General features: G+C 38.8%; 1 protein-coding gene across 1 annotated transcript in view; it reads right to left on the bottom strand.

The window, feature by feature from the left end:
* Window positions 1-16,605, bottom strand: part of MYO16 (myosin XVI) — a 727,392-nt gene that overhangs the window by 479,255 nt on the left and 231,532 nt on the right. The gene's annotated exons all lie outside the window — the stretch shown is intronic.

The raw sequence follows: 16,605 nt of genomic DNA, 5'->3' as shown, positions 1-16,605 counted from the left end.
GCTCCCTGACTAATTATAATCCAAGGAATAAAAGAGGGGAATTTAGCGGTAAGACTTCAAAAGGAAGAGAAAAGGAAACTCACAGCACATAATCTTCAAAGTACATATTTAATACTATGAGTAGAAGGAGCGACTAGTATTTATAAAAGGGTTTATGGTTTGCAATGAGACTTGCAAATATCCCATTTGAAACCACAGTCTGGAGAGTTGGATGCTATTATCTCCATTTTACAGATGAGGAGACTACTGAGGTGGAGGTTAAGTGACTTGTGCAGGGTCACATAACCTGGAAGTATCTGATACCAGAATTGAACTCAAGTCTTACTGACTTCATAAATTTTGGTTGAAATGAAGTGATTAATTTTTACCTCCCACACATACTGGACTCCTTAATAATACAGACTTAGAGTTGGTTTCTTCTGTGTAATGGAGTGTTTATATGCAACTGTAATTCAAAAAGAGTGATGGATGATTTTTCAGTATTTCATGATAATGCAGTCCCTTTCTGCAGGAAGCTATAAAATTAGTGCAGATAGACTAAAAATGAATGATGATCTACATTCTAATGGGGGAAATTTATTTTAGATTCTGCTGATGATAGTGATAGTAAAAGTAACCGAATTGCAAAATAAATTTAAAAATAAAATATGAGAAGAAATAGAAATAAATTTCATCCTGAACTCAGGAGAAGAAAGACTAGAGAATATTATTCTCTTACTCTGTTTCAAAATGACAAAGGATTAAGTGAAAATAATACAAGAAGGCAACAGGAAACAATGCCTTAGGAAAAGAAAAGATATTCTTGTCAAGCTTTCATCTTAGATAAGCAAAATTGTGTAATAGAATTATATTTGGTACATTTAGAATTGTTACATGATAAAGAAAGAGGATATAATAGATACAAACATCTGCAGAATAAATCAGTGTAATCTCCATTTCAGAACTAAAATAATACAACTATATGAATTCTGAAGGTTGCTTTCTCTGAATACTATATCATCCCAAACATACTTATTTAATGATTTCTGGCTCTCATTGTTGCAATACATTGGCTTATATTATGGGGAATATGTATAGAGGGATCAATGTATTGCTAACATTTGAGTTGGTGTGGTCTACTTTAACAAACATGGCATTTGATTAAAGAAGCCCTGGGCTCTTCTATGAACCCCCTGTATGACATTTGGTAAGTCACTTCACTGCTGAAGGTACTTCCTTCTTTACAAAAGGAGGGGATTGAACTAAGTGATCTCTAAAGTTTTTCATAGCTATAACTCTATCTCTCCTACAATCCTTCCACCAATATGTTGACAAAGTCTAATGGAAATGAATTATTTGCAGCATGCTTGGAACAACTTCCCCTCTATCATTTGTTCTATATTCTCAGAGTATTTTAAATTTCATCACCTTTGAATAGGCCTTATCTTTACATTTGAGAGGGAAGTATAATTTTCTACTTGGCAATGAATCTCTACCTATTACTAGATAACAAAGAACTTCATAGTAAAGATATCTATATGACATCAACTCTTGCACATCTATCCATTTCAGTTGTAAAAGCCCTCCTTTTCATCTTTTCAGGTATCATTCTTTGGGCTTGTCTTCTGCTCAATAAAATGTAATGGCCTTGAGGGTAGAGACCAGTCATTTTTTTTCATCTTTAGCATCTATGTGCTGGGAATATAATGAGTTGTTTATTGTTTGTTTGGTTTCTTTTTTTTTGGGGGGGTGAGATAAATTGAGGAGTCTCTGGCCATTAAAACAATCTTGGAATTGTAGTTTATTTATTTAATATAATAACAAAGGGAGTTAACAATGACATTGTGTAGAGTTTAAGGAATGAAGCAGGTAAGAGATAGAGTAGAATATCTTTATTATACTTAATTGTTCATTTTTACTTAAAGTGAAACAGAAAATTCTATTTGAGGAAAAAAGAATAATCTACTTATATAAATAAGTTATTCCTCTCCCCTACTTCTAAAAAAAGTCTATAGAAGTCCCAAGATTTTGTAGGAGAAGAAAAAGGATTGTCAGTTTCTACTAAATTGGAAAAGATTCAAGCACAGTTTCAGTGACAGCCAGGGACATTTTATGTACAAATGAAATAGTGTGGGAAATTTTGGTAATGATAATTAATTATAAGGAATATCTTCTCTTTTGGTACATTTTCAGTACAAGTAATTTAGAGATGTTAAAAGCAGGTTTTTTTTTTCAAGAAGGCAAAAATAACAGCAATGGTTCAGATTGCCTTCACCCTATTTATGGCTCAATACAAAGAAAATTTTCTTAAAAACTTATAGTAGTGAAAAAGAGTGTTTGGAGACTTTCTAAGATCCTCATTTCTTAAAATCTTCAAAATTGTTTTGGTGATTGTCTAGAATTCAAAAAGCGGTGATGGGGAAAAATTAATAGTGTAGATTAGACTTAAGAATTTATAATGTATACATTTTTGAGAGCTTGTTAAACAATTACCAAGACACTATTGGTTGCATGATACTGCACAATATAGAAATGAGAAAAGTTTAAATTATATGTTCTTCAAAAATTATTTTATCATCCTCTACTATGACATTTATTCTCATACTGTAAATACTAATGGCAATATACATATTTCAGGCTCAACACAAATTTCTGTGTATTTACAACTAGGAAAAGAGTTATGCAGTAAAATATGTATATATTGCTCATGTGATTTATTTAGCTCCTATTTTTCAGGCTAAGAACAACAAAAACAAGTATATTTTTTTCTTATTGGGAAAAACGTATATATAGAAAGAATAATGACAAATTTATGGAATTCTTTCCTGTAAGGGAAATTAATTAATCCTGTTATAAGTCATGTACTACTTTACCTATAAAATTATTTTCATTTTGGAACCATTGTTTGAAAAATGTCTTCTGTGTACAAGTCTCTAAACATATACATTCATCTCCTTAAAATAATAGTATTCATATGACATTTTTTCAAACAAAAACAGATTTACCACAAATCACTGAGAAATAAATTTAAATTATAATACATCTAAATTGATGATTAAAGTAAATGAAAACTAAAATACAACAAAACATGGAAAATTTAAAGGTATATAGTAGTGGTAGTCTCTTGGTGATCGAGAATGACTATTGTCTTTGTGCATTATCATCTATTGATGTACCCTTATGTGGCTTTGGAGTCCAAAGGCTGAGGCACAGAGTTTGTGGCACAAGGGGCATGGGACGCCAGTTGTTATAGGAGGTGCGGTTGTGGCCTGGTGTCGGCGTTCATGCGCAGCGGCAAGACATCGACGTCGCTCATCTTCAAAGGTGGCGGCGGCATGGTTAATGTGGGTTCGCCAGCTGCTTCTGACAGAGGCAGTGAGTTCTAGTTGCTTTGGTGTCATGCCAGCCCACTTCAAGTTGGACTTTAGCTGATCCTTGAATCTTTTCTTTGTTCGGCCTTGTTTCCTGAGTCCAGCTGACAGCTCACCATAGAATACCTGTCTTGGTATTCGCTGTGGGTCCATGCGGATGACGTGTCCAGACCATCATAGCTGGGTGTTGAGGACCAGGACTTCGATGCTGGTGGAGTTGGCTCTGTCGAGGACTTCCTGGTTGGTGATTCGGTCCTGCCATCGGATCCTCATGATTGACAGGAGGGAGTGTTGGTGGAATTGCTCCAGCTGTTTCATGTGCTTCCTGTACAGTGTCCATGTCTCACAGCCGTACAGGAGCGAGCTGAGGACCTCTGCGTTGTACACTTTGAGCTTCATTGCAGTGCTTACACCTCTGTGTTGGAGGACTTTGCAGCCCAGCCGCCCGAGTGCCTGGCTGGCCTTTTGGATCCTGGCATTAATCTCATGGTCTAGAGACCCATCGTTGGCGATGGTGCTGCCCAGGTACTTGAAAGTGTTGACATTAGAAAGCTGCGCGCCGTCGATTGTAATGCACGGCTGATTAGTTGGCCTCCCTGGTGAAGGTTGGAACAGCACCTCTGTTTTGCTGAGGCTGATAGTAAGGTCAAACAGTTTTGTTGTGGTGGAGAACCTGTCCACAATGGTTTGGAGATGATTTTCTTGGTGGGCCATGAGAGCACAGTCATCTGCAAAGAGAGCTTCCAGGATGAGTCTCTCTGTTGTCTTTGTTTTTGTAGTCAGGCGGCGAAAGTCGAATGGTGAGCCATCCAGTCGGTATTTGATGTAGACGCCCAGGTCTAGATCCATCACAACATGTTGTAATACTTGGGTGAAAAATAGGTTGAATAGTACCGGAGTGAGGACACACTTGTTTCACGCCATTGGAGATGTTGAAGCGATCGGAAGTCTCTCCACCAGATAGGACTTCCCCTGCCATGTCGACATGAAAGAGTTGGATCAGTTTGACGAATTTTGCTGGGCAACCAAGCTTGCTGAGGATCACCCAGAATGCATCCCTGTTCACTGTGTCGAACGCCTTTGTCAGGTCTATGAAGACAATGTAGAGACTCAAGTTCTGCTCAAGGCATTTTTCCTGCATTTGCCTCACTGTGAAGACCATGTCAATGGTGCTGCGATCTGGTCGGAAGCCACATTGTGATTCAGGCAGGCTCTGCTCTGAAACAGATGACAGGAGTCTGTTGAGTATAACATGGGCGAGGATGTTTCCATCAGTAGAGAGTAGTGAGATGCCTCTGTAGTTGTCACAGGCTGCTTGTGAGCCTTTGTTCTTGTATAGGGCTACGATGGAGGCATCTCTGAGTTCTGGGGGCATGTCTTCCTCTTCCCATATGCTGGTCAGCACTATGTGGAATGCCTGGAGTGCCTTTCCATTTAAGGCCTTGTACACCTCGGTTGGGATCCCGTCTTTACCGGGTGCCTTGCCTGCACTCATTTGTTTAATGGCTTTTTGGACTTCCTCTATTGAAGGAGGGATGTCAAGTTGTTCAATGGTGCGGTTTTGAGGGATCTGGTCAAGGGCTCTTTGGTCAACTGAAGGGGGTCGGTTGAGAAGCTGACTGAAGTGTTCTTTCTACCTGTTGCTGATGCCTTTTTGATCTTTTATGAGAATGTCACTGTCAGAGGATAGCAAGGTAGTGGTGGTGGGTTTTAGTGGCCCATAGACAGACTGAAGGGCACTGAAAAATTGTTTGTAGTTTTTCGTATCAGCAAACCACTGGATTTCTTCTGCCTTTTTTTCCCACCATCTGTCTTGCATCTTCCTGATCTCACACTGCGCCATGGCTTGGAGAGACTTGAATCTGTCCTTTTTAGGAGCAGAGTTTGGGTTATTTTGCCACTCCATAAAGGCTTTGTTCTTCTTGCTCAATAGGTCTTCAATAGCAGTGTTGTTCTCGTCGAACCAGTCCTGGTGGTTGCGTTGTTTGGGGCCTAGGACTGCCTTTGATGTTTCCTTCACTGCATCTCTGAACTGGTTCCATTTCTCGGTTGAGCTTCCAGTGAGTTGTCCCTTGGCAGACAGCTTGTCATCCAGGCAGGACTGGAATGTTTGCAAATAAGATGGATCTCTAAGATGACTCACGTTGTAAAATGCGCGAACTGTCTGGGCGTGTTTTGGATGGCGAGGCACAATGCGCATTTGAAGAGCCACTCTAACCAATCGGTGGTCTGTCCAGCATTCAGCTCCTCTCATGGCTCTGGTGATCTTTACATCCTGGATGTCTCGCCGGCGTACAATGATGTAGTCAATGAGATGCCACTGTTTTGATCTTGGGTGCATCCACGTTGTTTTATATTTGTTCGCCATTCTGAACACAGTGTTCGTGATGGTGAGTTCAAACTCTGAGCATTTGCAGGAGGCCGTTGTTGTTCATTTTGCCCACACCGTGTTTGCTGAGCATTCCTTTCCATCTTTCATGGTCCTGGCCAACGCGGGCATTGAAGTCTCCCAGTAGTATCAGCTTGTCATTTGTGGGCACTGAGTGCAGGACGGCACTCAGGTCAGAGTAGAACTACTCGATTGTCTCCTCTGTGCTGGTCAATGTTGGGACCTATGAGCTGATGATTGTGGCATACCGGTCTTTGCTGAGAGGCAAATAGATCTTCATGAGCTTCTCGCTGATGCCCACAGGCAAATCTGGCAGCTGTTTGAGCAAACTGGTCTTGATAGGCAGGCCAACACCATGGATTCTGTCTTCATTTGAGGCTCTACCTTTCCAGAAGAAGGTGTATCCAGTGGTGGGTTCGCTGAGTGATCCCTTTCTGGTAAGCGTGTTTCGCTTAAGGCTGCGATGTCGATTTTATTTCGTGCCAGTTCTTTACCGATTAGAGCTGTTCTTCTCTCAGGTCTTGGGGTATCCTCTCTATCAAGTAATGTCATGATGTTCCATGCTCCTAGTAGGAGTTTCTTTGTATTTTTTCTTTGATTTCGACCTCTTAAAGGGATGACCCGCCAGCCGCGGTGTGCTGACCGGGTGTTTGTAGGGCAGGCAATGTTTGGGACACCTTTTCTAGTTCCCTCCCTTGATTAGGGTGAGCAGTGCTGTCCTAGAGAGGGCTGTTCAGTTGCCCAGGATGCTGCCAAATGTCCCTGATGCCCACAGGGCCAAGCGACCACTGGTCCGTGGGCTGCCTACATGCAGGATCATGACTACAACTGCCAGTGGTCACCTCCACCTGTTGCGTCGCCACTCCCCCATTGCCGCAGGACTTGAAGAGGATGGACGGGGTTAGGATAGATGAGTGTGCACAAAGATACCTGTGCGTGAAGGAGATTTAAGTGGAAAAGACGAAGCACAGAGACAGTCCCATATTCTTGGCATTGGAAGCCTGGGTCCAGTGGCATGGAAAATTGTTATGCCTGGAGACTTCCTCAGATGCATTGGGTGGCCATGTTGTCCTTTGTACTCCAACACGCCCTAAGCACTCCACAGTGCTTTGCTGCATCGCCCTCTCAGCCATTGAACCTTCTTATTGTTTTCTTCCGTTGTTCAGCCGAAGCAGTCCTCACATGCTGGGTGAGCAAAGCCCTGGTTCACCAGGGGTTGACGTCGACCCGATGGCTACCCTCACAAGGTTTAGCCGGCCTGTCGAAGTGGTTGCCTGGGGTGTGGCCGCTGCCACATGCTAGCAGCTACTGGGAGCCACAAGTGAGAGCTGGGTGTCAGGTGGGGGTCAGAGGCTGGAGAGCTGCCCTAGGGGGGGCACGACAAGCCCTCCATACCAGAGATACTATCCATATAGCTAATTTGTAAATTTAATTTAGTAAAATATTTTTAGTGTCTAATGAAATTTGCTTAGAAAAATAATTTGGGGGTGATTTATTCATAGTCCCTGATTAATAGAACATTTAAAGTCCATGTCTCCCTTTCAATCAAAGACATATATTCTCTTAGGTTTATGAGACACTTCAGTCTTGTGTTATATTGCTTTGTAGCTCTTGCAAGAACTCCTTTTCTCCTTCCCATTATTAGTAAGAGAGAATGCAGTAATTCTCTTTTGTTTTGTTGTATTTTATCATGACAGAGAAAAATAATGAAAAAGACACACTTAAGATAATTAAGCCTTTTAAAGTAGTTCTCAAAAATAATAAGGAAAAAGACTTGTACAAGAATATTCATAGCTGCGCTCTTTGTGGTGGCAAAAATTTGGAAAATGAGGGGATGCCCCCCAATTGGGGAATGACTGAACAAATTGTGATATCTGTTGGTGATGGAATACTATTGTGCTCAAAGGAACAATAAACTGGAGTAATTCCATGTGAAATGGAACAACCTCCAGGAAGTGATGCAGAGTGAAAAAGAGCAGAACCAGGAAAACATTGTACACAGAGACTGATACACTGTGGTACAATCAAATGTAATGGACTTCTCTATCAATAGCAATGCAACGATCCAGGACAATTCAAAAGGACTTATGAGAAAGAACACTATCCACATTCAGAGGAAAAACTGTGAGAACAGAAACAGAAGAAAAAACAACTGCTTGGTCACATGGGTCTATGGGGATATGATTGGGGATATAGACTCTAAATGATCACCCTATTGCAAATATTAATAATATGGAAATGGGTCTTGATCAAGGACACATGTAAAACCCAGTGGAATTGCATATTGGCTATGGGAAGGGGTGGGGGAGGTGAGGGAAAGAACATGATTCTTATAACCAGGGAAAATATTCTAAATTGACTAATTAAATAAAATTTTCCAAAAAAAGTAGTTCTCAAAGAAAGATTTTAGATTTCCAGAGACCCCTGTGATAAGTGAAAATCCAAAAATGGGAAGCATTATCTATCTATCTATCTATCTATCTATCTATCTATCTATCTATCTATCTATCTATCTATCTGTCTATCTATCTATCTATCTATCTATAGATAGATATAGATATAGGCTTTATAAACGCTTCCCACTCTCCTATTAACCTTTCCCTCACTCTTATAAATCCTGAGCCAAACAGCACCGGGGATACAGAACAGTGCTGGGGTTGGTCCACAGCAATATGGTGAAAATTCCACAATACAGAATTAGAGATATATTTTCTTTTAAAACCTATAATACAGTGAAGCCATGATAAGTGAACCACGATATAGTGAGGGACGACTGTACTATAGTTCATGAAATGACTCAGATGAAAACAATGATTCATACACTTGCAAAGTGAAGTGGGAAGAAAGCCCTATTATACTAAAGTTATACCACTGCTTTGGTTGTACTTTACTGACTGGAAATTATTAGAAGCTAAGATTTGTACACAGTGTATTAATTATGTATACACACATGCATAAATATTATATGTGTATTATATATACCAGGGGTGTATGGGGTGCTCAGGGACTCAGGGAGGAGGAGTATCTCTGGTATGGAGGGCTTGTCGTGCCCTTCTAGGGCAGCTCTCCAGCCACTGACCCTCACCTGACACCCAGCTCTCACTTGTGGCTCCTAGTAGCTGCTAGCATGCGGCAGTGGCCACACCCTGGGCAACGGCTTCCACAGGCCGGCTAAACCTTGTGAGGGTAGCCATCGGGTTGTTGTCGACCCCTGGTGAACCAGGGCTTTGCTCACCCAGCATGTGAAGACTGCTTTGGCGGAACAGGCGGAAGAAATCAACAAGAAGGTTCAATGGCTGAGAGGGTGACGCAGCAAGGCACTGTGGAGTGCTTAGGGCATGTTGGAGCACAAAGGACAACACGGCCATCCAATGCAGCTGAGGAAGTCTCCAGATGTAACGACTTTTCGTGCCACTGGACCCAGGCTTCCAATGCCGAGAGAGTGGGACTGTCTCTGTGCATCGACTCTTACACTTAAATCTTCATGCACAGATGTCTTTGTGCACAAAAACGCACAAAGACAATCGTCATCCTCGGTTCGAGAGACTACCAACAACGATTATATATACCTACATATATGTATACACACATATAAAAATACATATTCCACAGGTAGAAAAGTGTTTTATCAAAATCAACCAGCATCTATAAGCCTCCACATATTTTAAAAGAAACATCAAAGTAAAATTATTGTTCTAAAAAGATTTCTATTAAGCAGAAAACGTCATCTTTGAATCTGTGATTTTATTATTGTACATACTTTTTCTATTGATGTTGTCCATAATCCATCTATATCTTCTCATCTTGTACAACAGCTTTTGCTTTTTCCATAAACATGCAATCTAGATGTTGTTTCTAAAACATTGATGGCCTTCCTATTGATGGCCTTAAGAACACTTATGTGACACTTGACCTATTCATCTCTTATCGTTTATTCTTATTACATGATTGTCATATAAATATTTGATTCTATTTATATATCTTTAGCTCTACTTCCCTTATATTAGTTGATGAGAAGCTATAGTTTTTCATATCCACCATATATATGTATTTCATTGCCCTTGGACTTATTTTACATCTTCTTAAGTAGAGATATTCCATAATTCTTGGTGATAAAGTACCAACAGAAAAATATTGATATTAATTAGATTGTTTTTAGGAAAATGAGCAATTTGAGATATGTGACATTTTCCAAATGCAATCCAAACCATCATCTTTCTACTACTTTACTCGGTTCCTGTCTCAGTATCAAATGAAGTGGTTGTCCAAGGCATACTTGGTTTGGCTTATTCAATTGTTTATCAAAATCTGCACAATTTTTTATGCATTTTATTTTGCCAATATGATTGTTATGTTCATTTATTTTTGATGTGGGCTGACAGCAGGCAGTAAGGGGCAGTAATATGAATGGAACCCTCATACTCTGAAATCTTGCATTTTTCTCTAGTTAACTCTAGTTAAAAATCAACTGCAAAATATATAGTTTCTGCAATAGTCAAACATGAATTGTAGATTGTTCAACTATCCTTTCTGTGTACTAGATCTGTAACATTCCCTACTAGGCATCAGCTTTGTGTTCTTAGAAATAATTAATTACCTATAGTGGTCCTGCAGTGTACTACATCCCCTCCCATATTCCCACTCAAGAAGGGGAGCAAGACCTCTCCCACATTGACAAATGATGACAAGGTGCACAAATGGAAGAAAATGGAACCTGTCCACTGGGGATTCTGGCATTCCAGAAGAACTTCCCAATCTTGAGCATGTTCCTTATTCCCCGTGGCAACAAACCCCAAAACATACCTCCATCTGAGTTTGGAAAGGGAGATGCTAAGCTACTAGACCCCAATAAATATGTCAAGCCTGATTCACACAGTATGGAAGCTGCCACTCCATGGTGGAGGCTGTCACTCCATAATGGAAGCTGCCACTCTACAAAGAAGCTGGTACTATCCGCTCCAAAGAGGCTACTCTATTAGGCCCTGGGTTTGTCCATCAGCCCTAAGGCTATCTGAATAGTCTGCAGACTATTTCACAAGCTATTAGGCTATTATAGCACCAAAAAGCACTTCTATTTTGAATAAAATTCTTTTCTTAATTTTGGATTAAATGGAGTTTGAGTCTCTCATTCTTGGGGCGAGACCTTGCTACAGACTTGGGTGTGTTTATCCCACATCATTTTGATTACTCTGGCTGTCACTAGTAAAATTTTGTATTTTTTTAAGTTTCAATACATTCTCCATTCTACTTAAACTAGTAATGGTCTCCCAATCACCAAATCTAATAACTTTTTTCACTCATTAACTTTCTTGATAATTTCAAAACTTTTAACATTGTTGACCATTTTCTTTTCCTTGAAGTTCTCTTTGGCTTCCAATGTTTCTCTTTCCCTTTCTTTCTCTCAAACCCTTATGTTCTCTCATAGAATCATTGTTTCTAAGACAGAAAAATGGCAAAGACTAGGCAATTAAGGTCAGGTGACATGACAAGAATCCCACAACTAGGAAGTGTCTGAGGACAGATTTGATACCAGGACTTCCTGTCTTCAAAATTGACTCTCTATTCACAGAGCTAACTAGCTGCTCTTCTACAATTTCATTAGCTGCCTCCCTTGAAATGAATATTCCCTCCTTACTTCCAACTCCAAGCTTTATTTGTTTCCTTAGAGACTCGATGGATTACTTTATCCTTTGAACAAGCTCTATATATGGATAGATCAGTAATGGTCTCCTGATCATCAAATCTAATAACTTTTTTTTTCATTTCTTAACTTCCTTGATCATTTTTGAACATTTTCTCTTCCTTGAAGTTCTTTTTGGCTTCTAATATTTCTCTTTATCCCTGTCTCTGTCTCTGTCTCTCCCTAACCTTTAATTATGTTTAATAAACAATGTCGCCATTACATATTGTAAGAGAGAAGAAATCCAATTTGTGCAAGGAGCAATTTCTGACAGAAATCAGATGCAGGGAAAGAGTGGGGGAGTTTCAAGAAGAAAAAAACCCTGAAGTTTCCAGGATGGAATCTGGAGGGAGAGAATTCCAACTGATCACACCTCACTTCCAGCTAGGGAACAGAAAGAGAAGAGGCAGGTATCTTAGCCAAGGAAAAAGCTTGGGTTTCTGGAGAGCAATTGTTTCCCTGTGGACCTCTATACATCTCTCATTCTCAAAAACAGAACAGAGTCATCAGTGAATATTGTGGATAGGGACCTGACAAAAGCAGTTCAATGAGATCCTCTTTACAAGGATCTCATTCTCCATCTCTCTCCCTAAATTGTTCCTGTACTCCAGCACTCAAGCTAGTTAGCTCAGGAGTAGGGACCAAGCAAGTAGTTTGCCAGGAGAGGGGTCAAGACCAAGAGCCTTGAACTTAGAGACCTTGGGGCATAGCCAGTCTGTCAGAGGGGACAAGTTAATAGGGCTTCCTACTCACCCATTTTTCTTACCTGACCCCTTACTTCTCCTTCTGTGTGAAAACCCAAATAAATTTTCTACTACTTAGAATTAGGTCTGGCTAGTTTCTGATACTAGGAAAGGGGGCTGAAGATTTGGGGAGAACCATACTTCTCCCCAAAAAGAAGGGTTAGTCCAGGATCCTGATCCAAGCAACCAGACCCAAGGAGCAACCATCTCTCCTGGGCTGTGGAGTAATCCAAGGTTTGGGGGGGAGTGGCAGTTGGTGTACCTGAAGGATACATAGGCAGAAGAGTCCATCCTACCTCTCAAGAATAGCTGGGACTAAAAGAGGGGCAGTGTGTCATCTTACCAAAGCTTTTCCCTCTAATTCTTATCCCCTATCTCCCAGAACCATTCTCTGAGGAGACATACTCCTTTCCTCAGGGAGACAAGTCTGGGTTACCTTCCCCCAAAAGGAAGAGAGGGGAAGGTCAATATCTTCCCCCCTTTCCATTCTCTCAACTCTTTCTCTCTTTCCCTCCATTTCCCCTTTGTGTTCCCTTTCAGGCCATACATTAAGTATCAGGATCTTGGTGTGTATGTGTGTTTGTATATGTTTGTGTGTGTGTATGTGTACACAACTGAGACCAGATTTGAACTAAAGAAAATGAGTCTTTCTGACTGAAAGCCTGGCACTGTATCTATTGTGTATTATATCTTCTTTTCATTAATCTCCATTCCTATAGCCCTGGCACCTTACTGAGAAAAAGTGATTTTTCTTATTTAACATTTTGGTTTATGTTGTAGATCTCATCTTTTATATCTCTTTCTAATTCTGTCATGTTCCATTTCTCATGAACTTTAGTCCCTTCTTCTCCAGCTAAAATTATACTTGGGCATATGCTAGCCCTATTAAGCTTTTGTTTTAGCCTTGCTAGTCCCTCAAGTAATTGTCTTATAATTATTTTTCTTTTAATAAGCAAATTCATAAAAATCTCTTTATAGCATGGTTGCTTTTTTTTTGCGTATAATGGATCCCCTTTTCAATCTTATTAGACCTATGGAGCTCTTCTCATAATAATAATTTTAAATGCTTAAAAACAGAAGAATAAAAGAAAATCATGTTGAAATAATTTTATCTATCTATCTATCATCTATTAGTCTATCATCTGTATATTTATTGCTCCCATGTTAAGAAGTCTTTCTGGCTTTCTGTGCATTATTTGCATTCTTTACCTGCAACTTCCCTTTTAATTCTTCATAATTTTGGCTTCTGACTTCACTAATAAATGGAAATTGCTTTCTCCAAAGTTATTAATGAACTCTCTTTATCAATAAATACTTTAGCATTTTTTTTTGGTTCTAGTTTTATTTAACACCTTTGATTATTATCCTTCTTCTAGGATATTTTCCCCCTTGTGCTCCATGACATTGATCTTTTAGTTCTTCACCTACAAGTATGGCATATAGCTCTCAATTTTCATAAGTTGATCATCATTCTTTTATACACCAATTATTGGAGTACAGTTGTTTCAGATATATCTGACTCTATGATCTCATTTGGGATTTTCTAGTTCTCTCTCTCCTTTTCCTCCCCAAACCATGAGGTATCAAACAGCAAAATATATAAATGTTGTTTTTCAAGTTTCCCCTTCTCAGTGCATTCTCTGAAAGTGAGCGTTCACAAGCTATTCTTCAAATATTAAATCTGTAGCTGTATATAATGTTCTCTTGGTTCTACTCATTTTATTCTTCATTATCTCATATAGTCCTTTCAAAGCTTTTAAAAATTAATCTGCTTATTGTTTCTTATGGTGGACATTTGGGGTTTTCTTGTCAAGGACACTAGAATGCTTTGCCATGTTCTTCTCTAGCACCTTTTACACATGAGGAAATTAGGTAAATAGGGTTAAGTGATTGACCCAGAATAACACATTTAGGAAGTGTCTGAGGCCAGATCTGTACATGGGAAGATTATTCTTCCTGACTCCAGGTCAGGCACTCTATCCATTTGGCACCAAAGTGCTATCCTGAGAATTTTCTATCCCTATACTTTCTCCTTTGATGATCTTATAAGCTATCATGATTTTAAAATTAAATTAAATGTAGATGAATTGCAATTCTACACACGTGAGCACACATTCATCTTCTAAAGAACTGTCTCATAGTATTAATTGGCTATTAAAATCCTCCAAATTCTTGTATCATAGATAGCTGAACTCAATATGTTAAAAATGCAACTCACCTCACACTAATCCCTCAACCCTCTCTTTCCTTCAAAATCCTGTATTTCTCTTATGTATTTCCATTTTTCTCTCTGTAATATCAAAATCATCATTAACTTTTCCTTTTTCTTTAGCCCCTTTCTTCATATGTACTTAATCGGAAAGTCATATCAATTCTATCTCTACAATATCTTTTTTAGTGTCCTCTGTTTCTCCTATTCATATATCAACAATCACAATTAACAACTTCATCACCTTTCAGGTCACCATTTTCATTGTCTACTAATTTAACTTCTAGGCTTCTATAATTCTTCTCCTCTTTCTCCAGTCTATTTTCTATTCAGTTTCCATATAAATTTTCATTAAAATATAACTCAGTCATCTTACTCCACTATTCAAAATTTTTCAGTTGTTCTGGATTGCTTTTAGGATAAAATCCAATGTCCTTAGCCTGGCATTTAATACCTTTTGCAATATGGCTTCTTTCCACCTGCCCTCCCAAACATATGTTCCCCTTCACATACTCTATTTCTGACAAACCTCCCTGCTGAATGTTCCCCAGACATGACCCTCCTTCTACTGCTTTTATGTCTTTGCACCTGTTGCCCATCCATGACTGGAATGTATATCTTCTTAATTTCTTCTCTTAACATCTCTACCTTCATCCAAAGACCAAGTCAGGTACCATCTCTTACACAAAGCTTACTTCAGTCTTGTACATATCAATCTTATCTTCCTCTGCATAGTTTATTTCTGCTGTCTATACCTTTTTTACACTTGTTTGTGCACCTGCATCTTCAAAATAGAATCAAAATTTCTTGAGAGCAGAGACTATTTTAATTTGTCCTTCCATCCCTAGAGCCTTGCACAGCAGTCTTTACCTTGTGTTTAATAAGTAAGAGATCTAGAGTTAGAAGGAACCTCAGAGACTAACTAGTCCAATCCCCTAATTTAAGAGATGATGAAGCTAATAGAAAGTGAAGTCTAGTAACTTGCCCAGACTCGCACAATTAGAAATTTGGACTCAGAGTTGGAAATTCTGGGGTTTAAGCTCCACCTCAAACACTGATATCTGTGTAAACCAATTGAAGTAACTTCTGTGACTTAGTTTACTGATATGTAAAATGAGTGGGTTAGATAAGAAGATCTGTAAAGTGCTTTCCTCTCTAAATCCACGATGGGAACCAAATCCTCTAACTGGGACCAATGTTCTTTCCAGTTTGACAAAACCCTCCACCATAGTGAAGCAGATGGTGTCATTGTCATTATGATCACCATCCTTCACACTCAAAGAGGACCAAAATGACACCACCATGTCAGAGTCAAGGTATAGTGTGTTCGATATTAGCAGAAAGTCTATGGATATCTCATATTTCTTTTAAGCTACTGAAGTTTGCTTTTTTTCTTACAGCACAGAATGTTTTAAAGAAGCACTGGAGTTGGAGACAGAACAATTGGATTTATACTTAGTAGCTAAGTAATAAGTAATTAATATTTCTGGGACTCAGGTTCCTTATATGTAAAATGGAGCAACAGGTACCTTCACACAATATTATTTTAAAGAGGAAGTGAGTTAATACAAATACTTTGTAAGCTGTAAAGTACCATGCAAATGTAAAGTGTGTTAATACACTTATAAATTTGATACAATCATATCTAGAACCTACAGTTTATTGAAGGGGGCAGCCGAGTGACTCAGTAGATTGAGAACCAGGTCTACAGTCTATTTGAAAACACATTCAATAAAATGTAATTGCTACAAGTAATAGGATTCAAAACAGTAAATTATTGCCCATATTTTGTCCATTAAAATAAAAATTAAAATACATTAGATGCCTTGAAGAGAAAAAGAACATATAAAATATAATTTAGCTTTCAGGAACCTAACCATATAAAACAAAGAGAATTACTATTGACTTGTAAAATTACAAGCTTGTAAAAGCAATACAATGTTCAACAGACATCATTGCACAATTCATTTTATAAAGTATATTATAAATTCATGAGATAATTTCCCTTTCAGGAGGTCTTGACTTGCATATCAAGGATTATATTAAAAATATCTACATCTGTATGTGTATTTCTCATGATAGATTTTTTCCCTCCTTGGGTCATAAGCATATTTGCTTACTAAGCTTCTTCCTTAATAATCCCTAAAAGCAAAAAAAAAAAAAACAATTTGTGGAGTCTGCTGCCCAGATCATGAGTAATTTATACAAGATTTAGAGCCAAGAAAAAGCATAAA

The sequence above is a fragment of the Monodelphis domestica genome, chromosome 8 (assembly GCF_027887165.1).
Source record: "Monodelphis domestica isolate mMonDom1 chromosome 8, mMonDom1.pri, whole genome shotgun sequence".
In the NCBI taxonomy this organism is placed as follows: Eukaryota; Metazoa; Chordata; class Mammalia; order Didelphimorphia; family Didelphidae; genus Monodelphis; species Monodelphis domestica.
Note: the sequence above shows the minus strand (reverse complement) of the source record. Positions and strands in the feature narration are given on the sequence as shown.